At 45.8% G+C, this 26350-nt stretch overlaps 1 long non-coding RNA gene across 1 annotated transcript in view; it reads right to left on the reverse strand.

The window, feature by feature from the left end:
• Positions 1-221: 221 nt before the first annotated feature.
• The window catches only part of LOC141088142 (uncharacterized), a 42443-nt gene continuing 16314 nt past the window's right edge, over positions 222-26350 (reverse strand). The window contains exons 2-3 of the long non-coding RNA XR_012231847.1: positions 13271-13393; positions 222-358 (exon numbers count right to left, since the gene is read on the reverse strand). This is a non-coding gene — a long non-coding RNA (uncharacterized lncRNA). The remainder of the gene's footprint in view (positions 359-13270; positions 13394-26350) is intronic.

The following is a 26350-nucleotide window of genomic DNA, read 5'->3' on the forward strand; positions in this document are numbered from 1 at the left end:
TGTATGCAGTATGCAGTGAACTCCTCCAAGTGGCAGCAGAAATAATTTTTGTATTATTATTTAACCCATTTAGGACCGGGCCATTTTTCCCTACTCCTGACCAGGCACCCTTTTGGGTCTTACTATACATGGAAGTCACAACTCAAGATATGTCTATGAGAGCCAGAACAAGGCCAGTACAAGGCTCTGGTAGATTGACATTGAGAGCTCGTGACTGTTACCTTTGACTTCCAGTCAGTCAGATGTTGCCGTTACAAGATGGCAGATCATGACCGGAGCGGCGTCGGGAAAAGCTGAAGACGGCACTTCAGTATTATACAAGAGTCAAGGAACATAGATTAGCTGAAACACTCCAGCGCTGAAATAAACAAAAAAAATGCTTTAAGAAAAATAGAAAATTTGTCTCTATTTTTACATTATTTTATTTTTATTTATTTTATATGACCACAAAACATTTTAAATTATTATCCCCTTTTCATATAAATTATTTTTATATATTATACTTAGAGATATTTTTTTCAACTGGTTGAAGCTAGAAATAATGATTTTGTTTGGCAGTGTTTCTTTTTTTTAAATGTTGCCTTATTTATTTTATTTGCTTTTTTAAATATTTATTTTCTCATTTGTTGTACACACTGTGCCCACATATGGTCTTAAAAGACTTATGGGCGAATTTTAAAATACATTATTTTTATTGCTGATTTCTCTTGGAATTTGGGGTTGGTATGATATCTCCAGTTACAGGGAAAATTCAGCCTCCTGCCTCTATAGCGGAGCTGACTTTGTGTCCTAAGACCCAGCAGTTCCTATTCTCTCCTTTTATCCAGCTATCAAATGATCACTGGGTCTAGAGAAGGAGGCACTGTCAGTGCATCCTAATCTGTATATACTGTACATTCCTGGTGCTGATGAGGTTCACCCTACTTTTCTTGGGTTGCCTTTGGCCTTGGGTGAATGATCAGAAACACAGCCGTAGTATAATTCAAAATACAAAACTTTGCACTCGGAACTTCGCAACACATCCAGATCCAGTACAGCATTTACAGCAGTATTCACATCATACAACACTTCTTCCTTCCCTTCCTTTCTTGCTCTGTTACATGGCTCGAGATCGATTCTGCCGTTCTGGACGTTTTCTCGGTACCATCCCTGTGCAGCCCGGCTTCCTTTAAGAGTTCCCCCGGCCGTTTGGCCCCGGCCCTGAGGGCATCTGCCCATGCTAGGAACTGCCACATGTTGAGTGAACTGCCCGTCTGTCCTGCCGTGTACTCAGTGTAGTTTTCTCTCTAGAAAACGTCTGTAGCTATAGTTTTGTTACTTGTACTTCAGCTGTAACTTTACTGCTTCTTTGTTATGCGAGGCTTAGGTCGAAGGAGGCTGACAAAACCCGGGCCCCTGCGGAGTCCCTCAAACTAGGGAAAACCCTGTCTGACCCTCAACCCAGGGTTTTTGCTAAAGGTGCAAATGCCTGAGCCTCCAGCCTCTCCTTATCTCCTGCTCAGCCCTAAGCTGAACCCTCCACCCTCCACCCAGTGAGTTGTCAAACCACCAAAACCCACACAGTAATGACAGACAGGGAGAACTCAAACCACACCGCGCCGCAACCACACAGGACAATACTATAATGTGAACAGGGCAAAACAAAGCACAAATATAGGAAGACGAAAAGGTAACAACGGATCATACGACACCAGCTATGAATTTCTCTCTCCAACACCTCCACTCCAGACCGGAACCACTTGGCACAAAACACAAGCTATAATCGGCGACGCCCACAGGCCAGCACAACTATTTAAAGACCGTGGGCGTGACCAAACATCCCACCTGATTTCCAGCTAGATTAACCCCAGATAACCTGAGTAAAATCAAGCCGGCGCCACTGAGGCTATAGTGGACGGAGATGGAACTACCGCTGCCTGCCGGACGCTGTGGTGTGAACAGCGTCCGACATGACATTCTTGCTCTGGCTGTAGTGATGCTGTTCCCCACGTTCTGGATGACTGGGCTCTCACTTTAGATAACGTTGCGGGGTATCTAACTTGCCCGGGCCAGAGGCCACCCGAGCTCTATGGGCGTCCTCGCCCTCACTGTCCCTAACCAGGAAGCTCCCTTCCCTTAGGCTAAGTGACCCCTCCTAAATTAGCTATCTACATTCCCACTAAACCCTTTGTGGAAGTATGTACACTTCAGTGTCCCATCTAGTGGCCCATTAACAATATTTCATTAAATAACCTGTTATACACATACAAGACACAGCATAATAATGAAATTACGTAGCAACGAAATACACATGCATATTTACAGCAATTAGCAGAATAGGGAACTTAAAGGGGTAAAACTCAACCCTACCTTTCCCTATCAGTCTGGTGCTCCCAAAAACAAATCTCCCTGACAGAACCTCTCCCTCTAAATGCTTTACCCCCTTAAAGCCCTAATTTCTTACTGCCTCTTTACTTTAGTGCTTTCTTCATTTAGCTCCTCTTCCTCTTATTGCTTCTTCATTTTATTGGCTCTTAGGTGTCATTCAGATGATTTTATTTGTACACTAGTTCTGTGTTATTATACCCTACTCACCAGGCTGGTGTTATTATATCCTACTCACCAGGCCTGTATTATACCCTACTTACAGGCCTGTGCTATTATACCCTACTCACCAGGCCTGTGTTTTTATACCCTACTCACCAGGCTTGTGTTTTTATACCCGACTCACCAGGCCTGTGCTATTACATCCATCTCACTAGGTCTGTGTTATTATACTCTACTCACCAGGCCTGTGTTATTATACCCTACTCACCAGGCCTGTGTTATTATACCCTACTTACCAGGCTTGCGTTTTTATACCCTACTCACCAGGCCTGTGTTATTATATGCTACTCACCAGGCCTGTGTTATTATACCCTACTTACCAGGCTTGTGTTTTTATACCCTACTCACCAGGCCTGTGTTATTACATCCATCTCACTAGGTTTGTGTTATTATACCCTAGTCACCAGACCTGTGTTATTATACCCTACTTACAGGCCTGTGTTATTATACCCTACTCACCAGGCCTGTGTTATTATACCCTACTCACCAGACCTGTGTTATTATATCCCACTCACCAGGCCTGTGTTATTATACCCTACTTGCCAGGCTTGTGTTTTCATACCTTACTCACCAGGCCTGTGTTATTATATCCTTTGTGGGAGGAACGGCCCCCGTCGAGTGTCCGGGCCGGAACCAAAGGAGCCGTCATCCGGGTTCCGGGGGAAACTGTTCCCGGGGGACAGAATTCGAGGACAGACATATGGGCTGGGGGAGGGACCAGTATAAAGGAGGCGGGGATTCCCTGGACGATGAGCCAGCAGACCGGGACAGAGACTGCAGGAGAGCGTGGGAGCGACGGGGAGCTAGAGCGACTAACCAGTGCGAGAAAGGACGCTCACTGAGGACTCCAGAGGGACGGTGCCAAGGGGATCGTCCAAGACTCGCTGCCCTGCTCCAGCCCGCGGCCGTTGCCACCTCCTCTCAGCCCGCGGCTGCGGCCTGTTCCCCGCCACCCGCAGCCGCCCCGTGCTCGCCCGTGGCCGCATCAAGTACCGTGCCTTCGGTGGTCACCACCGTCCCGCTCAGGCCCGCAGCAGGAGCCGGGCCTCTGCTGACTGCGGACTCCCCGTCGCAGCCGTTAGCTGCGCAGGTGGCCTGTCATCCGCCACCGCACATCGCCGCCGCTGGCCCCAGTCCCGGGGCTGCAGTCCACCCGTTCAAGGACTTCGTCGGGCCCTGCGGGGCCCCAGTGTTGCCTGCGCGCTGGAGGGTGAGAAGACTCCGACAACGCCTCAGCAACTGGGCCCAGCAACTACTACGCCGAAAGACCACCAACCCGAACGGCGAGGGACGTCTGGACAGCAGCTAAGTTGACTTTCCAATTAAGGACCCGTAGTTGGCCAAACCGCGGCCCTATAATGACTGGCTATTGCCGGAAATAGTCATGTTCAACTCTTTGGTGTTTGCTTGTCTAGAGCCCCTGCGAGCCCCTTTATCAGGAGAGCATATAAGAATACAGTTATCACTTTGGCTAGTGCTCACATATAGTGTTGAGCGACTTTTGTTTTTTTAGGGTCGAGTTTCGTTTCATGAAACCCGACTTTTCCAAAAGTCAGGTCGAGCAAAATCGGCCGACTATAGGGAAAAGTCGGGGTCGTCCCGAAACACGAAACCCAATGTAAGTCAATGGAGAATTAAAGTCGGCAGTGAGAGGAGGAGAGGAAACACACCAACAGTGCCCATTTGAATGCCAAAAGCATAAATTCTTGTTACTGAAGCTTGTCAACCTTAATTAACTTCATAATACTAGTTACGCACTGAAAAATGGGGGTTATTTGGCTACAGTTGTGGGGGGGGGAGGGCTGGCTCCAGGTTGGCCTAGGGCCGCGGGCTGGAGCAGGGCAGCGAGTCTTGGACGATCCCCTTGGCACCGTCCCTCTGGAGTCCTCAGTGAGCGTCCTTTCTCGCACTGGTTAGTCGCTCTAGCTCCCTGTCGCTCCCACGCTCTCCTGCAGTCTCTGTCCCGGTCTGCGAACTAAGCGCTGGCCATAATACTGTATGGAGTTATATACTGTCCGTTTTTGGAGGTATTGGAGAATTTAAAATGGATATCAGTCATGAGATGTAAGAAGTGAAGTATTTTTCATTGTACTATACTGCTATTTCTCTGCCGTATCGGAGCATCATGAGTTGTGGTATGTGTTAAAGGGGCGCTCTTTGGCCCTGGGCCTAAGAAAACCTGGAGCCAGCCCTCCCCCCCACAACTGTAGCTAAATAACCCCCATTTTTCAGTGCGTAACTAGTATTATGAAGTTAATTAAGGTTGAAAAGCTTCAGTAACAAGAATTTATGCTTTTGGCATTCAAATGGGCACTGTAGGTGTGTTTCCTGTCCTCCTCTCACTGACGACTTTAATTCTCCATTGACTTACATTGGGTTTCGTGTTTCGGGACGACCCCGACTTTTCCCTATAGTCGGCCGATTTTGCTCGACCTGACTTTTGGAAAAGTCGGGTTTCATGAAACGAAACTCGACCCTAAAAAAACAAAAGTCGCTCAACACTATATGTGAGCACTAGCCAAAGTGATAACTGTATTCTTATATGCTCTCCTGATCAAGGGGCTCGCAGGGGCTCTAGACAAGCAAACACCAAGTACCGAGTACCCCACAGCCCTGGGAGGGCGACCCATATGCCGACTGCTGATGGGGCGGCGTTATTCCCACGAACCTCCAAACAGCGTCCCTGAAGGCAAAGTTTTTGGTTTCCGGGGGCAGTATGATTGCAAAGCTGAACCTTAAAGGAATGTCCAAAAGGGCACCACCAGGAGTGGAGCCTGTGGCTTAATTGGACTGCACCCGGGAAACCACTACCATACAAGCTACAGAAAAGATGGACAGATTGCAAGCTTTGTCGATTCTGTGTGTGGTGTGGTATGTCCGTTTGTAGTTGTGCTAGCGATTTCTCAGCTTTATTCTGTTAACGACCGAGACTCCGGCATGGCCCCGCGGTACGCGTCAAGCTTACTAGAGGGATACGCGAGGCTGTGGCACATGAGATCGAGCAATAACAGGTCTAGCATTCCAGTACATGTCCGGGGCTGCATGCACGCTACACTGAAAGGACCAGCTTTTGTCGCTTACAGGTGCAGATAACCTGCTGAACTCCGTTAGTGATGGGGATCTGGGATTCAGATTATTCCCCGCGAACGATGATTTCCCAGTAAGTTCAGGTCAACCACAATTCCGGAGTTAGGCCTAACAGTCATTCCTGAAAAAATTACGTGTCCAAACCACAGGTGCTGTAGCTTGCTTAACAGCTCGGCAGCCATTCTCAGGCCCAGTATGGATTCAACAACATTGTAGAAAGTTGATAAAGGGTACAGTTTCACCGGATAACACGTAAATATGTAGCCTAGTTTACACATTAAAAATATATGTCTATAGATCAGGAGGCAGACTCAGATGTTCTCAGGCCCAGTATGGATTTGACCAGATTGTACAAAGTTGAGAAAGGGTACTTTATCACTGGATAGCAGGTATATAGTATAGTTTAAACATGTAAAATCTCCGTGTTCTCAGTATGGATTACACAGCAATCTAAAAAGTGGAAAAAAGGAAATGCATTTGAGGCGTACACAACTACATACTTTTGGTGTTATTTTTAAATCTTCATATATATTTCTGTCTCAGTAATACAGTCCAGCCTCTCCGCAATAGGAAATGAGATGCATACAATTAGTGACATAAAGGCTATTGATTGCAGAAATCTATGAATTATTGTTCACGGGAAAAACTTCCATCACAATTCTCATAGGCGATGCTGACCCTCAATTAATTTGTGTGTTGAGACAGTGAAAACTTTTTTTGTGAATAAAGTCTTGCTGTATCGCACTTCCATTGATTCCATCACTGTTACTCATCTCAATCCAATTTTTATCACAGGGAGCGATGTAAACATGGTGCTCACTGGCTGTCATGATCTGTCACGTAACTTTGGAGTGCAAAAGACAGAAGCCACAGGCGATTCTATTTGATTGGCATGAGAGGGCACATTTTGAAATGTGCGCCGGAATGTCACACGTTTGTGAGTAGGAAAACTGTGAAAGCTGATGATACACCACCACTGCATGTAATTGTGAGTCGACGTCCATAAGAAATGGAAGCCACTGATCATCTGGAGCTAGAGCCCGGCCAGCAGGACAGGGCATAGCTACATCTTAACCATCATCTTTCAGTTCAATCAATTTGTAGTGGCAGTCCCAGTGAAGGATTTGACAGCCCAGACTACACAGCGGAGGAGCAGGGAGAGGTAAACATTGCAAATGCTGGGGCCCTGCCCAAGCAAGGGGGCACACTTGTGGGCGTCGGTACTGGCACTGGGCCCCTCATAGTACGGCGGTGTGTCTGATGGCGGGTGTGTACCACCACTGTCAGAGACACTTTATTGCACTATGAGGGACCCTATGCCAGTGCCCGCGCCCAAGAGTCGGCCTACCCACCTGTCCAGGGCAACGGCACTCGCACGGTTTTGTGCGCTAGGTGGTGACCCCGGCCATGGGGGGGGCCGCCTACTTAGGGAGGTTTACAAAGTGGCATATGTAGATGTGGGTCATTCAGCTGCTGCAAAAGGCGAAATAGGTCAAGTTCGCGGAATAGGAGGCGGACCAAAGCAAGCCATTTTTCTGGCAACCTATGTGTCATCAAGGGAAGGTGGGACAAAATCCTTGGAAACCCATGCATGGTTCATTTTAATGAAGGTTAGATCATCCACATTTTGGGTTGACAGACGGGTCCTTTTTTCTGTCAGGATTGATCCAGCTGCACTGAAGACTCTTTCCGATAGCACACTTGCAGCTGGGCAAGCAAGCTCCTGTAAGGCATATTGTGCCAATTCAGGCCAGGTGTCCAGTTTAGCGGCCCAATAGTCAAAGGGGAATGACCTGTACGGGAGAACATCGATATGGGAGGAAAAGTAGTTGTTAACCATAGTTGACAACTGCTGTCTCCTGTCACTTTCCATCGATGCAGTATTACCAGTTGTGTGAGTGGTCCGTGAAAAATCAGTCCACAACATTGTCATGAAACCCCTGTCTCCAACGCCACTTCTGCTGTGTGCACCACGAACACCTCTGCCAAGCTGCCCCCCGGCCCGTGTGAGAACCATCACCGCTGTGCTGGGAATGCCTCAACCAACCGGTTAACCAGAGTTGCTTGTTTAGTAGCCAATATTAGGTCAAGGTTCTCGTGTGGCATGATGTTTTGTAATTTGCCTTTATAGCGTGGATCCAGGATGCTGGCCAACCAGTAGTCATCATCGTTCATCATTTTGGCAATGCGTGGGTCCCTTTTTAGGATCTGCAAGGCATAATCTGACATGTGGGCCAATGTTCCCGGTGTCAATGATGCACTGCGAGTGCTGGGTGGAGGAGCACTTTCTGGCAAATCCACATCCCTCCAGTCACGCACAAACCCTGTACCAGACTTTGCCACGCCAACATTTTCACTTGCCCCACGAGATGCATCCTCCTCCCCTAAGTAATCATCCCCATCATCATCCTCCTCCTCCTCTTCTTCCTCCACCTCATCCAGGTGAGGTCCCTGAGCAGACAATGGCTGAATGTCATCAAGGATTCCCTCCACCTCTTCCTCCTCGTCAACATTGGCTGCAGACGCCTGCTCCTTAAGATGTGTCAAAGTTTGCTTGAGCAGACGCATAAGTGGGATGCTCATGCTTAGGATGGCGTCATCTGTGCTTACCATCCGTGTGCATTCCTCAAAACACTGAAGGACTTTACAGAGGTCTTTCAGCTTCGACCACTGCACACCTGTCAACTCCATGTCTGCTCTCAAAGTGCCTGGCCGTGTATCCTCCCACAAATGCATTATGGCCTGCCTCTGCTCGCACAGCCGCTCAACCATGTGCAGGGTGGAGTTCCACTTTGTTGCAATGTCGATAATGAGGGAAGGTGGAGCAATCGCTGCAGCTTCTGCATACGAATGGAGTGTACAGGCGACCGGCGGATGTGCGCGCACTGTCTTCGCACCTTCTGGAGCAGAGCTGTTAACTCCAGATAATTATTGAGGAAGCACTGCACCACCAGGTTCAAGGTGTGAGCCACGCAATGTATGTAGCTGAGTTTTGAAAGGGCTATGGCTGCCACAAAATTACGGCCATTATCACTAACTACCTTGCCTGCCTCAAGATGTACACTGCCCAGCCATGACTCAGTTTGTCGCTGAAAGTACTCGGCCAGCACCTCGGCGGTGTGTCTGTCGCCCAAACACATCATCTGCAACACAGCCTGCTGACGCTTTCCACTAGCTGCTCGATAGGGGGAGACCTCGTGTGCAACAGTGGCAGCTGCAGATGGAGTGCTCATACGACTGCGCTCTGTGGACGAGCTTTCGCTTCTGGAGGAGGAGGAGGAGGGTCGAATGCCTACAGCCAACTGTTTCCTATACCGTGGGCTAGGCAGCACTGTCCCACCACCGCTGTCCCCTGTGGACCCTGCATCCACCACATTAACCCAGTGCGCAGTGATGGACACGTAATGGCCCTGGCCATGCCGACTGGACCATGCATCAGTTGTGAGGTGCACCTTTCCACTCACTGACTGCTTGAGTGCATGGACAATGCGGTCTTTCACATGATGGTGGAGGGCTGGGATGGCTTTGCGAGAGAAGAAGTGGCGACTGGGTAGGTCATAGCGTGGTACTGCATAGGCCATGAGTTCGCAGAAAGCTGCGCTTTCCACCAACTGATAGGGCATCATCTCTAACGAGATTAGTTTGGCAATGTGGGCGTTCAAACCCAGTGTACGCGGATGAGAGACTGAGTACTTTCTTGACCTACTCATAGTGTCTGGGAGGGTGAGCTGGACTTGAGAGCTACATATGGTGGAAGTAGCAGTGGACAGGGCGGACTGAGAGAGGGTTGATGATGGTGATGGAGTTGGTGTTCTTTCTGATGGCCTAGAATCAGTCTTTCGTTGATATAACAGTGGGATTCCCTGACTGCTGTGGCCTTGCAACGACACCTCAACATTTGCTGCTGTGCTAACCGGTGGGCTTACAGTGGGGGAAACAATGTAGCGTTGCTGACTACCTTCTTTGTGATCAGTTGCACATGTGGTACTTGAGGTTTGGTGTTGTGTCCACGCTTGCAAGTGCATGCTGGTTAAATGTCTAAGCATGCAACTGGTATTCAAATTTTTCAGATTTTTCCCTCGGCTAAAGGTCTTTGTGCACTTCTTACAGATAACCTTGGCCTGATCATGAGGATTTTGTTCAAAAAAGTGCCACACTGCACTCTTCCTACTTTGGCAGACATTTTGCGGCCTAGCACGCTGTAATATTTTGACCCTCTGGACAAGCTGTCCAGCAACTCTTTTGATTTTTGGAACCTGTCTTTGGAGTGCTCCGGGCCTGCCAGATAACAGCTGTTGCGATGTCGATGTCTGCTGTGGATGCTCCTCCTCCTCATCTGAGCTATTGGAAGCAGCACCCTCTTCCCCCAATGGATGCCAATCTGGGTCAACAACTGGGTCATCCATCACCTCCTCTTCAATGTCATGTGCACCTTCCTCTGTGTCACCGTGTATGGTGGTATAGTGTGCGGGAAGGGGCACCTGAGTCTCATCAGGGTCAGAATCTGCCTCTGTACACTGCGAGGACAATGTAGTGCTCTGAGTGAATGTACCAGCAGAATCATCTATCAGTGGCTGTGCATCAGTGCACTCCATGTCAGTTTCATCTTGGCCTGGGTAATTCACCATTTCACTTGATAATCCAGGCATGGTATGTGAAAACAGCTCCATGGAGTAATCAGTAGTATGGCTTGCGTCATCCTTCAATCTTGGTTGGGGTGAAGGACACAAGGAAAGGTGTGGTTCATGAACATGAGCCTCCAATGACGACTCAGTGCTTTTATTTTTTACAACTTCAGAAGAGGAGGCGATAGAGCTGGAGGCTGAGTCAGCAATGTAAGACAAAACTTTTTCCTGAAGATCTGGCTTTAAAAGCGGTTTGCCAACTCATAGAAAACTAAGCCTTCAAGGCCTTGTGGAGCCAGACGATGACGCAGGCTCAACACCTCCTGCATTCGGTCCTATTTTGCTTTTGCCACTACCATCAGATCCACCACCAACACCATCATTACCAGCTGCCAACCCCCGCCCAATTCCACGGCCTCTTCCACCAGCCTTCCTCATTTTTGGTAGAAATGTAGACAAAATCCAACAAACTATATAGTAATGTAAAACAAGGTACAAGGTGTCTATAGGACAGGGGAGATTTTGAATTTCTGCACACACTTGTGGACACTGGACACTTTTGGATTGTGTGAGGCCCACTGAATATCACAGCGCTATGTCACAGGCTCGATGTCGCAGGTGTGAAAAATGTCACTAGAGGATAACGGAGATTTTGAATTTCTACACACACTTGTGGACACTGGACACTTTTGGATTGTGTGAGGCCCACTGAATATCACAGCGCTATGTCACAGGTTCGATGTCGCAGGTGTGAAAAATGTCACTAGAGCATAACGGAGATTTTGAATTTCTGCACACACTTGTGGACACTGGACACTTTTGGATTGTGTGAGGCCCACTGAATATCACAGCGCTATGTCATAGGCTCGATGTCGCAGGTGTGAAAAATGTCACTAGAGGATAACTGAGATTTTGAATTTCTGCACACACTTGTGGACACTGGACACTTTTGGATTGTGTGAGGCCCACAGAATATCACAGCGCTATGTCACAGGCAGAAATTGGCTAGTGTATGACAAACTACAAGGTGTATATAGAATTGGGCAGAATAGGAATCTCCCTAGAGTGTAGGTCTGTAAGAACGGAACATGTCCTTGACTTATCCTTACAGAGCGACACACAGATAGCTTCACTGTGGCCGTGATAACAGCCATTACACGGTACTGAGAGAGGAGCGTGCACGTACACGGCTGTCCGGTGTACGTAAAATTGTCAAGCTCCGTGTTTTTTAAGTATACAGACTGACACACGCTGTCTCTCTATAGTTTTGAATGTGATCAAACAGCAAATATATTTAACTGTTTGAAAACTAGACAAAACTAGAAGGTGCAGATCTGTAAGAACGGAACATGTCCTCGACTTATCCTTACAGAGCGACACACAGATAGCTTCACTGTGGCCGTGATAACAGCCGTTACACGGTACTGAGAGGAGCGTGCACGTACATGGCTGTCCGGTGTACGTAAAATTGTCAAGCTCCGTGTTTTTTAAGTATACGGACTGACACGCTGTCTCTCTATAGTTTTGAATGTGATCAAACAGCAAATATATTTAACTGTTTGAAAGCTAGACAAAACTAGAAGGTGCAGGTCTGTAGGAACGGAACATGTCCTCGACTTATCCTTACAGAGTGACACACAGATAGCTTCACTGTGGCTGTGATAACAGCCATTACACGGTACTGTGTGAGGAGTGTGCACCGCTGTATGGTGTGAAAAAATGCACGCTCAGTACCTCACCAGGACAAAAAAAAAAAATTGGGATTGCTTTTAAAAAAGCAGTTTGCAGAGCAGTGGGTAAACAGCAATGCAGCCGTCAGGAAGCCTTAGAAGGCAGCCTAACAACCAACACCGCTGATCCAGCAAAATATAGCCTCCACTTGTACTGCACACACAGTGACTGGTGTGTTGTACAGGCAAAATCGCTAGCAGCAGAAGCAGTTTTTGGTGTCTTCTTCCCTGCCTAACGCTCTCCCTACAAAATCATCATCAGCAGCAGCTTTCCCTATTCTGAGATCAGCATGAGTAACATGGCGGTCGGCGTGCACGCCCTTTTATAACCCCTGTGACGCCCACCAAAGCAAGCCAATCACTTGCATGCCCTTCTGAAAGATGGTGGTGACCCCTGCCTATGTCATCACGTTGCCCACAGTGTCCGTGGATCCTGATTGGCTGAAAAAGAGCGCAAAACAAACTTTTGAAACGCGACTTTGGCGCTTAAGTCGCCGACCTCGTGGCCGACCTCATCCTAGGGTCGGGTTTCGTTTCATGAAACCCGACTTTGCCAAAAGTCAGCGACTTTTGAAATTTTTCGACCCGTTTCGCTCAACTCTACTCACAGATCTAATGTTGCTCATCAATACCACCAATATATGACTGCTGACATCAGGCTAAGAATTAGATCTCCAGCACATGAAACAATATAACAGTCATTTGTCATTTCTAGACAAGACTTTGGCACTATGAGCTGATCCATCAAAGCTATTGCGTCAGTATTCTGGCATAAAAAGCTTTAAAAAGTCGCAACATTTTGGCGTAATTCGAGGATGCACTAACATTTATCAACTTTTTGTGTATTCATGCCATCTTCGTGAGACAGGTGTGTGGGGGCGTCGGCATGACAAATTCATGAGGAGACGGTGTTCATTTTGCCAGTACCTTATTCCAGCAGGAACTGGAGTAGGATATGTGGCAAGGCGCAGACGCACGCCATTCATCACAAGCTCTTGATTCATTCAATCAGGCATGTCTGAATCCATCATGGGTAATGCTGGTCTTCATGATGGGGCCTTTGTGTAGTGGAGAAAACATCACTTCTAGATTTCTAGTTACATTAGCTGAGATTGCATCTGTGAGTCTTTTCACTCCGTGTAGTAGCACAGAAAATACTTTAAGTAGAAATACTTTATGTAGTCACATGGAAATAATCTGAATATATTTTGTGACCCACTGGGGTCGAAGGCTGAATCATACCTTCACATTGGTCCCCAGCCGAAGATAACTTATAGCCATCATTACATATACATGTAAAAGATCCCCTTGTATTTCTGCACCGACCATGACCACATAGGCTTGTATCTTGGCATTCATCAATATCTGTAGAAGACAAGACGGCAATGAGAGGACATTTTTTGACCACACATTTCATTTTTGGTAAATATGTGTAATATATCATTAACTGTGTAAATATACCTTGGCACGTGAGGGTATAGATAGCAGGTAATGTGAATGTCCTCCTGTGCATGAAGTTGCTGTGTTATTCACGTCTGTCAGGTAGGTAAAGATTTTTCATCTAAATGGGATGGTTTTTTATTTGTATCGAAAATTCCATTTTTCTTCTGCTTTTATTGGGTATTTCAGTTCAGTCCCCTTTTGAGTGAATGACTCTGAGGCTACGTTCCCACGTAGTTTTTGGTGATTTTTTTATGCTATACTTTTCAAAACAAAGGCAATTAACTTATTTTATTTAATGGGTGCAGAATTGGGGCTGTAAACCTGCAACATCAAAAACTTACCAAATGTTCATTGTGGGAACGTGGCCTAAAAGTGACTTTGTATGGTCAATTCTCCTAATGCAGTTCTATATTTATAGTAGTGGGTGCACTCACGTTAAGTTTATCATGCTACTTTTTATTGTTTTATTTCATGATATCATAAACATTTATCATTTTAAATTATTTTATTCAACATTTAATATTCATATTTAATAATACTATATGGCTGAACCGATAGAGATTAGATTCCCAAATGAAGTCAGTCATTCTCTAATGTATGGGGCCAATGTTAATTAGCCATTCTGGGGAAGAAAGCATCACACCAATATGTAATATAAGTACTAAACAGATGGCAATATTAAAGGGAACCTGTCAGCAGGATTGTGCACAGTAACCTACACACAGTGTCAGGTCAGCGCTGTTATACTGATTACAATGATACCTGGTGATGAAATCCATCTTGTGGTTGTTGTTTAATCTTTATTTGTAGTTTTCAGTTAATAATATGCCCATGCCCCGCGACGGCCTGTGGGGGTCTTCATGTGGTGCTCTGATTACATATTCATAATGCAGACTGCTGACAGGTCACTGATCCCTCAATGATCTGCTCCCTAGTTTACATACTGAATATAATTCTTTTATTTGGTGATATACATACATTCAGCCAATCGTCTCAAGTATGCTCGTAGTCTGACCCTAAGGCTAAGGGTCCCTAGCTATTCCTGTACTCAGGATTACTCCTGAAGGTGGAGATGCTTGGGCCTCGTTCCTTACTGTACTCCTAAGCAGCACCAATCTGAAACGTGTATGGGGAAACACAAAGGAAGACAGACAGAGCAGAACTTAAACAGTCACACAACACACTCTCTGGGAAATACACAAAGGTACATAAAGTTTAAAGCCCAAGAGGCAGTAAAGTAATTTAAAGACCACAAGGGGACAAGGAAAGGCTTAACCAAACACCGCTTGCAACAACTTTGGTAATAACCACCAGACCAGAACGTGTCCACCTCTCCTAGAACAGTATAAATAAACCATTGCCAGCATCCCCTAGCCAGTGGAGCCAGCTTAAGTAGGGAAAGAGAAGACACAACTGGTTCTCTTAAAGCATGTGACCAAGGGCAATCAACAAGATAAGTCCCGTAAAGACTTAACTCCTTCTAACCTGCCTTGGAGCTGCAGCCCTAGAAGTCGACGCCTGAGTCACTACGTGCTGACCAAAGCTATCTATGGAGTCACAAGGAGGATTGTCTGAACCTGTGGAATCCACAGACCCTGACGCCACCATGACAGTTGGAGATGTTTGAGAAAACCTCCTTGTGACAGCTTCTATGCACACAGAAACAATCTTTAATATGGTTATTTGGCACAGAAAATATAATTGTTCTCGGCAACATCCCCCCAGTTTTCAGAGGCTGATGTGCTGCCAAAAATGGTGATTTCTAAGCAAACTTAAAAATAATTTTACCAAACAAATGTATGTTTTTCCAGTTCATCAGGTGGCTGGCAACCTGTTTACAAAGCACGAATACAAGGAAACTAGAGATGTTAGGAACGCTCATAGCTCATTGCTAGCCAGTGTAAATGAGAACACGGGATCACACTGACCCGTGTATACAACAAACTCAAAACAATCTAAACATACGCACAATAAAATGTGCAATAACGTATCCAGAAAATCACATTATCGCACAGAAAACCCCCCGAAGATAAGGTGTAATAACTGTGAGAAGGGGCAGTGGTATCAGCTGATGAGAATTCTGGGACTGAATAAGTGACAGCATAACATTTTCCAAAAATAACATTATTGGGCTTGCCATTTACACCTGAGGACAAGGGATGCCAATGTGATTGAGGGCAGCCAGAGATCAATGCAAAACAAGTAAATGGCAGGGTGTACTGAACTGCCTGGCCACTACAAGGGTGCACCGATCGCCTGTACTTGGATGGAACACCTCATTTTGTGCAGACCTTAAAATAATGGTAACCATTTTGGAGGAAGGTCTTCTATAAAATCCTTGGGACAAACATAATAGATTTTCATTTTTTTCTGGCCACAAGATGTATGATCTATAGTGACAACACCATATACTGCAGATAGTTGATCTATGTTTTGATCTAAAGTTTACTTTGTTCAAAAAAAGAAAAAAACATGACACTAAACATACAGACTAAATAATATGTTTCAGAATAAGATGTATCTACACTCAGCAATATAATGTGGTCTTCTGCTTTTGTACAATGTCTTGGTGGTCAACCAGTACTCGATTTTTACATCTCAAGCCTAAGATCCCAATAAATAAAATTAGATACAAGCCCTGCACTAAATAGACTGTTGAAATTTTAACCATGTAAATCACAGGTACTATATACAAGTATTTCATAGAAATGACAGGACAGGCAGTCACTAAATGAGCTCAAATCCAACCATGTGCCCTCAGGGCCAGCCATAGACTTGGAAGATCTAGCGCTGTGATGGCCTATGACTCAGTGATACTATATTGTAGCAAATACATTAACTAATACAAAATTCAGAGCCTTTCAATGTCACATAGTTTTCTGCAGCTCCATTTACATCCAATGGAGTGCTTCCCCAGGGTACAAACAGTGCGACTTAGGCCTGTTTCACACACCCGTTTGCCTCCATCAGTCAAAATCAGCCGTTTTGCAAAAAAACGGATCCGCCATTTTTGTTGGCGGATCCGTTTTTTTTTCCCATTGACTTGCATTATTGGCGGATCTTGACGGATGGTAATCTGTTGGATCCGTTTTTTTACGGATCCACCAAAATTTTTTTGCGTCCGCTGATATGATAGGACGGACACTGAAACGTTTTTTTGGTGGCCGCATCCGCATTTGTACACTGTGCATGCCCAGAAGAATTGCCTTTCCCGGACATTTAACCCTAAATATCTCTCTCTCTCTCGCCCCCGGATCCGTCAAAGCAACGGTCCGGTAGCACACGTTGCTTCCAAAACAGTTGCGGATCCATGTCCCGTCATTTTCGTGGATTACAACTGATGCAAAAAACGTATGTGTGAAACAGGCCTTAGTGTTGGTGTCCCCAGAGATTGTCATGTTTTCGTCTTCCATAATGAATTGCTAAAGTCATTTATTTTCAGATCTGGAAACCATTATGAAATATCATCACATCTGATCATGATTTATATGACTTTTTTACAATGCATTAATGACTTTACTATAATATAATGTGAACCTAAACATTGATGTGCATATATCATTGCATGCATGCACGTGTAGGAAAGCGGACAGGAGATAAAACCCTGCGGAACTGATCTGAAGGAGAAAAGTTACAGGAGGGACAGAGATAGGCAGTACTCTGGGTCAGGAACTGTGATAAAATCAGTCTTTGATATAAAGGGCCAAAACAGGAAGAGATTTGGTGCCAAGGGAAGTAGCAGGTGCAGCACTCCCTCTGCAGCTTCAGTGGCCGAGACGCCTGTCCGCAGCAAAGCCCTGACTCAGATGATGATGACCAAGCACTGAAGACCAGAGGCTATGCTAGTCAAGGTCCAGACTTCACCCGTCGACGGTAAAGTACAGAAGGCCAGAACGACACTGGTCAAGGTCCCTGATCCAGACAATGCCGGTCAACAGTCAATGACCAGCCCCATCAATACGGACCAAGAAGACACTCGTTGGCGGTCAAGTACCGAAGAGGCATGAGGATAGCCGGCCAGAGAAACAAGTGATCGGGGAAGACATGTGAGGCAGGCCGTCACTTTCAGCATATACTTACGGTACAGGGCGTGGGCAGTGGGAAGGCTGCAGGTCAGACGAGGTTTGGCTGACACTAAAGTTGCCCAGAGAGTGCCGATAGACTTAGGTTCGGAAAACGTGCAACTAGTGAGACAAATCAGCAGCCTTTGTCAGGGCCCAGAAATCCGTTGACGTGTCAAATACGATGTTTGCCACCCTCCCTACTAGAACTGGGTTGGACTGTAGATCCCGAGCTAATACTGAGATTGTTTATTGTATACTAACCAACATATCTCAATATATATAACTGTTTTACCAGTAATTCTGTGAATATTGATCCTGTGTGACTTGCAACACCCAGCACCCCCAAATATCAGCTCTTCACAATGTTGGCAGCCACCCGAACTTCTCAGTTACGGAGCGGCACAGTACAGCTCTGTCAAAAGAATAGTGACCATGGCTTTGTGCTGAATTGAATAAGTGGCGGGTGTGCAATATTCAACAGCAGCCACTATACAGTCAAAGGAGCTGTGCCACTCCGTAACAGAGCAGTTCCGGCCACTGCCGACACCGGGAACAGGTGATCGGCGGAGGTACCAGGTAGTACACCCTCACCGATCAGACATTGATGACCTATCTTGAGGATAGGCCATCAATGGTAAAGTCCTGGACAACCTTTCAAGTATACAAAGATGGAAACCATCACAAAACCACCTGGCTTAGGCCGCCTTCACATTTGCGGATGGGCGAGCTACGGACGTCTGCGGACTTCCTTCGTGAAGCTCCGCCCTCTGCCGCACCTCCTCCGGTAATCTCCGCCTACATCCGCATACTATTGCATGCGGCCTGCGTACCCTATCTTTAACATTGGGTACGCAGGTTGTGCGGATGTATGCGGATGCCTCCGCGTGCGTCGTTTTGACGATGCGGCGACCTGCGTCAAACGCATCATGTTGGAATTTTATGCGGTCGCCGCATCGTCAAAACGACATCTGCAGCTCGCCAATCCGCAAATGTGAACCTAGCCTTAGAGCCTCACTAATCATAAAACACATGAAAGGATAGTTCAAAGTTTTTATTTTGTTTTCCATGTATAGTGACAGATTTGTGACCTCTTGGCCCTGTTGGTGGTAATTGTTCATTTCTCTAGACAAATAATACATGCTTATTTTGATTATAAAACTAAGTACACTGATATATAAATATATTATAAGGCAGCAGCTTTTGTGTCCTTGCGGCAATGAGGCAGTGACCAAGAAAGTTCAACTTAAACGTTTTTATTTTCAAAACCCACAAAATAAATCCACAACTCTTATCCTCTGGTTCACAGCCAGAAAACATCCGTATCAGCATCCGTATCAGTTTGTTGCTGTGGGCGACTGCACCACTATCAGGCATGGGTGCGTCAGTAGCTTTCCCTTCTCTGGCCTGAGTTCAGACTCTCACAGACCTGTACTGAATAGAGCCTCCTGCTCTGCTACTTGCAAGCCAAACACTGATACACCAAAACCTCAAATCAAAGTTTAAATGGGCTTTGTAGACATGGACCACTCCCAAACCAAGGAGAGGAGGGAGAGATCCATCCCACTACCAAGATCCATCCCACTACCAATCCTACTGAACTCTCCAAAAATAAAACCCATGTCAAGTTTTCTTAAATTTCACTTGGTCAAATAGTTTGACCAAATCCACTTTCTCTTTTATTTTGCATTGTAACCACAGACGTGGCTGTAATTACAATGCTCTCTAGCGGGTTCTGTATGCCTCTATGTGCATACTGGGGGATACATAACGGCCCTTGTATATGATTCCCCTCGCTGCCTCACAAAATATAATTATATATATATATATATATATATATATATATATATATATATATATACACACAGATACACACGTTTGCAAAATTGTTGGTACCCCTCGTTTAATGACATAAAAAAAACACAATTGTCACTGAAATAACTTGAATCTGGCAAAAGTAATAATAAATAAAAAATCTACGAAAATTAACAAATGAAAGTCAGACATTGCTTTTTAACCATGCTTCCAGAGAATTAAATAAAAATAAAACTCATGAAATAGGCCTGGACAGAAATGATGGTTCCCTTAACTTAATATTTTGTTGCACAACCTTTTGAGGCAATCACTGCAATCAAACGATTCCTGTAACTGTCAATGAGACTTCTGCACCTCTCCACAGGTATTTTGGCCCACTCCTCAAGAGCAAACTGCTCCAGTTGTCTCGTGTTTGAAGGTTGCCTTTTCCAGACAGCATGTTTCAGCTCTTTCCAAAGATGCTCAATAGGATTTAGGTCAGGGCTCATAGAAGGCCACTTCAGAATAATCCAATGTTTTCCTTTTAGCTGTGTGTTTTGGGTCATTATTCTTTTGCAAGACCCATGACCTGCGACTGAGACCAAGCTTTCTGACACTGGGCAGCACATTTCTCTCTAGAATCCCTTGATAGTCTTGAGATTTCAATGTACCCTGCACAGATTCTAGATACCCTGTGCCAGATGCAGCAAAGCAGCCTCCATTTTTGTCTCATCTGTCCATAGGAAATTCTCCCAGAAGCTTTGTGGCTTGTCAACATGTAGTTTGGCAAATTCCAGTCTGGCTTTTTTATGATTTTTTCAACAATGGTGTCCTCCTTGGTCGTCTGCCATGAAGTCCACTTTGGCTCATACAATGACGGATGGTGCGATCTGACCCTGATCTTCCTTGAGCTTGAAGTTCACCTTTAATCTGTTTAGAAGTTTTCTGGGCTCTTTTGTTACCATTCGTATTATCCGTCTCTTTGATTTGTCATCAATTTTCCTCCTGCGGCCACATCCAGGGAGGTTGGCTATAGTCCCATGGAGTTAAATTTCTGAATATATGTGCAACTGTAGTCACAGGAATTATCAAGCTGCTTGGAGATGGTCTTAGGCTAAGTTCACACTTGCATTTGGGTGCTCTGCTTACGGCTGCGTACTTCTTCCCTTCAGATCCACATAGATGCGCATGTGTCCTGCGTACCTATCGTTAACATTGAGTACGCAGGGACATGCGTTGTATGCGTATGCGTCCGCATTTGTTGTACCCAATGTTAAAGATAGGTACACAGGACACATGCGCATCTATGCAGATCTGAAGGGATGAAGTACGCAGCCCTACATGCAAGCAAGTGTGAACTTAGCCTTATAACTTTTACCTTTAACATGTTTGTCTATAATTTTCTTTCCAATCTCCTGAGACAGCTCTTTCCTTTGCTTCCTCTGGTCCATGTTGAGTGTGATACACACCATGTCACCAAACAGCACAGTGAGTATCTGTAGCCCTCTATACAGGCCCACTCACGGATTCCAAGATTGTAGACACCTGTGATGCTGATTAGTGGACACACCGTGATTTCACATGTCCCTTTTGTCACATTATTTTCAAGGGTACCATCATTTCTGTCCAGGCCTATTTCATGAGCTTTATTTTTTCAACAATTCTGTGGAAGCATGGTTGAAAAGCAATGTCTGACTTTCATTTGTTCATTATCATAGATTTTTTTTAGTTATTATTACTTTTGTCAGATTTAAGTTATTTCTGTGACCATTTTGGGTTTTTCTGTCGTTAAATGAGGGGTACCAAAAATTTTGACCACGTGTGCATATATTTATATATATATATATATATATATATACACACAGTATATATATATATATATATATATATATATATATATATATATATATATATATATATATATATATATATATATATATATATATATCTGTCTATGACTCATTCTGAGATTAGAAGTCCAGTGGGCAGTCCTAATCTACAATTGCCAGCCTTCAATATATAATTGTGCACCTAGAGAGATAACTATTAGTAGTTGATGAGGACCGACCATTTGTAAGCTAAGCCAAGAATGAGCAGGGATTTCAATAAATAGTGCACACAAGTATTTTTCCAACAAAATTATATATCAATGTGGTCAGCCTCCCCTGCTCTGTAAAGTACATCTGACAGATGAGACTATTTGCTTGATGTGACGGGTTGCATTTAGATAATTTAAACCTTCTTACTTTTTTTTTAATTCACCAGATTCTCCACGAATGACCCATTGCAGACTTACAGATGTACTCAATGACACCGCCCCAGCAACAGCCCACACAGAGCCTTGCAAGCTACTCACCTTCATGGCTCAGACCAACCTACCACACTACTTTTAATGTGGCATCGATTTCCCAGAACCGCTCGCCATACTCCCAAGGCCTCACTCCACAATGCAGCAATAACAGCTCTTACTTGTGGGTCTCCAAATGAAATCCTAATAACCCACTGCTGACTGCTCTGAAGGTTTAATGGACACTTTTCAGATTGTAGACATGCACCTTGTCTGCTATGGACAAGCCGCTTCCTCAGGAAACAAGCCCACTTGTCTCCAGCTCACTAATGCTTCCCGCAATTGACAGGCCACTCGATCTCTCAAGCCATTCACAGATCCACTTAGCTTCAGACATACAGTGCCTTGCAAAAGTATTCGTCCCCCTGGAACTTTTCAACTTTTTCCCACATATCATGCTTACTTGAAGCGGTCCTGGATGTACCGGAGGCACTGTCTCTTGGCAGTGGCGAAGAGTCTGAGAACTTTTTGTAGACCGCTGTATGTCTGGGTGCCAGTGGCTGTTGTTCTGGCGTATGAGGAGGAAGGATCCCAAACATAAAGCAAAATCTACAATGGAATGGTTCACAAATAAATGCATCCAGGTGTTAGAATGGCCAAGTCAAAGTCCAGACCTGAATCCAATTGAGAATCTGGGGAAAGAGCTGAAAACTGCTGTTCACAAACGATCTCCATCCAACCTCACTGAGCTCGACCTGTTTGCCAAGGAAGAATGGGCAAGAAGTTCAGTCTCTCGATGTGCAAAACTGATAGAGACATACCCCAAGCGACTTGCAGCTGTAATCGCAGCAAAAGGTGGCGCAACAAAGTATTAAGTTAAAGGGGCTGAATAATATTGCACGCCCCACTTTTCAGTTTTTGAATTTCCACAAAAATTTAAAATAATCAATTCAACTTCACAATTGTGTCCCACTTGTTGTTGATTCTTCACCAAAAATTTACATTTGGTATCTTTTTGTTTGAAGCATGATATGTGGAAAAAGGTTGAAAAGTTCCAGGGGGGCCGAATACTTTCGCAAGGCACTGTATATCATCCTCACTCAGCCTTAGCACCGAAACACAGATTTTAATAGCGACTTCTTAGTGCTCCCTAAGCTCTGTGGCACCTTGACACTTATGTTCCACATTGACATCTGGCTCTTCCTTGGTCTACATGTATGCTGGCACTTTCTCCTTTTGCAGATTTACAGTCAAAAAACAAATATTCTTGCTTTCAGCTAATACGAACGTGCTTGGCGGTGTGTGAGGAAGGACCAGAACAATAGAGGCAACGGTGTCTCTGGGCCGGAACCATTGGAACTGCCACTGGTGTTGCATGGGTACAGAGAACCTGACCGGGACCGACCTGTGACCCCTGCTGTCAAGGGCAGGCCTGGTATAAAAGGGGCTGAGTGTGGGAACCCGGGGCTTTTGGCGGGAAGACAGGAGCTGCGGCAGGTGAAGGTTTTCTCCCTCCCTGCGGGCAACTCTCGAAGGCAGACTACGGTTGAGTGTGTACTACCCTGCCCCCAGCAACAGCACCAGTGACCACTTACTGCTGCCGGACGCCGACCCTACGCGACCCCCTGGAACTCCAGATTATAGATTATCTCACCATCGGACCAGCTCACCAGGGATATGAGCATTGCCTAATAATGATTGACCACTTCACAAAGTTTGCCATGGTAACTCCCACTTATGATCAAACCGCAGAGTCCGCCGCTTATGCCATCTGCAAGAACTTTATTCAAATCTGCGGCTGTCCCAAACGGATTCATTCAGATCAAGGTGCCTGCTTCTTGGGGAAGGTAATGGAGGAGTTGCATTGCCTGTATGGCATAGACAAGTTTCGGACCACGCCGTACCACCCGCAGGGGAATGGAGCCTGTGAGAGATTCAAAAATACTCTGATTCAAATGTTATGAACCCTAGAAGAAGACCGGAAAGCCCATAGGCCCGAATATGTCTCTGAACTGGTTTGGGTGTACAATAATCGTGTACATCGAGTTACTGGCTATACCCCCTACTCACTGCTGTTCGGTCGGGAAGGAAGAGGGATCACCGAGCTGGAGTTGGATCCTGAAGAGAAATGTCCAGGAGCGGGGGTCTCCTCTTGGGTCCGAGATTACCGGCACCGTTTAGAGACTCTGCATCGGCTGGTGCAGACCAGGCTATGAGAGCTGGAACACTCTGATAGCCCCCTTCCCGAGCGGCTAAGCTTCAGGTAGGAGATCAAGTACTGGTGAGAGAGAGAAACGTCCTCAGAACAAACTGGAACATCGTTGGGAGAAGGAACCTTATCGAATAAATCGATGAGTCAGTTCTGAGGGATCTGTCTACGAAATCCAGTCTGAGGAACAAAGGAGTCGCATTACTTGGATTGTGCACCGAAATATGCTACAGCCCTGCTTGTCTGAAGACCCGTCACGACCAGTGGAAGTTCCCGAAACCCCGGAGCCCATTGATTCCAGCAGTTCTAGAAGAAGAAGAGGAAGAAGAGAACATCCTCACACCAAAGAACGGCCCTTCAGAAGAGTACATCTCCGGATCCTCCACAATACAGCCAGATTCTACCCCCCCAGGGAGCTTCACTACTCCTTCCAGCTTACGACGCTCCGAACGATCGACAGCTAGCAAACCCCCCGAATGTTATGAGCAAGACCAATTCGTATGGCAGAAGCAAATCCAGAAAAGGCAAATCCTCGCCTGTGGAATGCCAATGAAAAAGAGTAGGGGAATGTGGGAGGAAAGACCAGAATAATAAAGGCAACGGTGTCTCTGGGCCAGAACCATTGGGACTGCCACTAGTGTTGCAGGAGGACAGAGAACCTGACCAGGACAGACCTGTGACCCCTGCTGCCAAGGGTGGGTCTGGTATAAAAGGGGCTGAGCGCGGGAACCTGGGGCTTTTTTGCGGGAAGACAGGAGCTGCGGCAGGTGAAGGTTTGCTCCGTCCCTGCGGGCAACCCTCCAGACGGTAGACTACACTTGAGTGTGTACTCCCCTGCCCCCCAGCAACAGTGCCAGTAGCCACTTACTGCTACTGGACGCCGACCCTATGCGACCGCAGACCAGAAACGCTGACCGGACTACACAACCCTTGACCACTGACAGCTTGGGGTGCACGGCCCCCGTCTGAGACTTCAACTCCTCAGCCGCGGCTGCGGCCTTGAGACCGGATCCCTCCTCCTCATACGCCGGAACACCAAAAGTTCTGAGACTCTTTGCCGCTGCCAAGAGACAGTGCCTCCGGTACATCCAGGACCGCTTCATCAACGTGACGCGCTGCCTGCGGCGCCATCGTGGGATCTTCCAGCCACCTTCCTCCGGATGTCAGAGTCTGATAAGTTGAACTTTACATTTTCCCTTTCCCGCCGTTAGCTATTTTTTGTTTATCATTGGTGACATCTGAAATCAGGCTGTCACCATGTTATACTGTATTTTTCATATTTCTGCCCACGTAATACCGCTGTGTGACTTGTACATATCAACTCCCTGTGTGGAGAAAGCTTTGTCATATTTTTTCCTCTTAAAAACTCCCTTTAGCACTTGATCTGCCTCCTGCTCGTCACTGCATCCTACGCACCTGCTAGTATCTTACAGCGGCACCATTGACTTCCCTGGTCTGTCAGTCGAGCAACCAGATATACTACAGTGCCACATCACAAAGGTATAGTGCAACAGGTATATTGTTCATGAAATGCCAAGCAAGACAACAATGATCTGCACCACAAATGCTGGATTAATTGTACAAATCCAATCCGCTATATTGGCTGCGCAAATCAGACTCCTGGGTGCCCACTCATGAAAAACACAATAATGCAGTCCATGCAACAGGTATATTGTATTCACACACATAAGTAAAAGTAATGAATCAATATACAGATGAGTAATGTCTTAGGCAACCAATATCTATTTTAAAGTATATTTACATACTTAAAAGCATTTTAAGTCCCCTTTGCTGCTGCTAAGACAGGTTCTGAGCTGAATTAATCTCCTTCCCCTTCTGGCAGCCAACAATATATTTCATTTTTACTTCGAAAGAAGAGAGGGTCTCCATCTCCAGCTTTACTTCCTTACTATTATAGATACCCTGCTCGTTTCCAGACAAAAGCAGGACCTAAAGCTATTTCTATTGGCATATCTGCAGTGATCAGAGGATCCCTATGCATTGATTGGACTGTGAAGAGAGTAACTGAGCATGTGTGTCCACCATTGGTGTCATCACTGGCTCTCCTGGGGCTCACATGACAATATTATGTCACACAATCCCTGAGGCCACTCAGCGCTGGCTATACTCTCCTATCCTGCAGATATAATTGATATACTGAAGAAGTGAGAGAACAGCAGCAACTCTCACTTCCTCCAGATGTCTTGATTTAACTGAAAAATAGGATAGCAAAGCCAGGGCTGGGAAGCCACAGGGATCACGTGACATAATGCTGTCTTCCAGGTGCAAAAATTAAAGATGTGTCTGACAGGATATCAGGACTATTCACAGACGACCACCCATTCCTGCTGATACATGTGGGGACAAATGACACCACAAGAAAGGACTTGAAAACAATCTGCAATGACTTTGAAAACTTAGGTAAAAAAGTGAAAGAACTGGGAGCGCAGGTGGTCTTCTCTTCCATCCTCCCAGTGGATGGCCATGGAACAAGGAGGTGGAATAAGATTCTGCAGGTGAACAACTGG

The sequence above is a fragment of the Dendrobates tinctorius genome, unplaced genomic scaffold, assembly GCF_039654945.1.
Source record: "Dendrobates tinctorius isolate UK_male_01 unplaced genomic scaffold, ASM3965494v1 ptg000037l, whole genome shotgun sequence".
Lineage (NCBI taxonomy): Eukaryota > Metazoa > Chordata > Amphibia > Anura > Dendrobatidae > Dendrobates > Dendrobates tinctorius.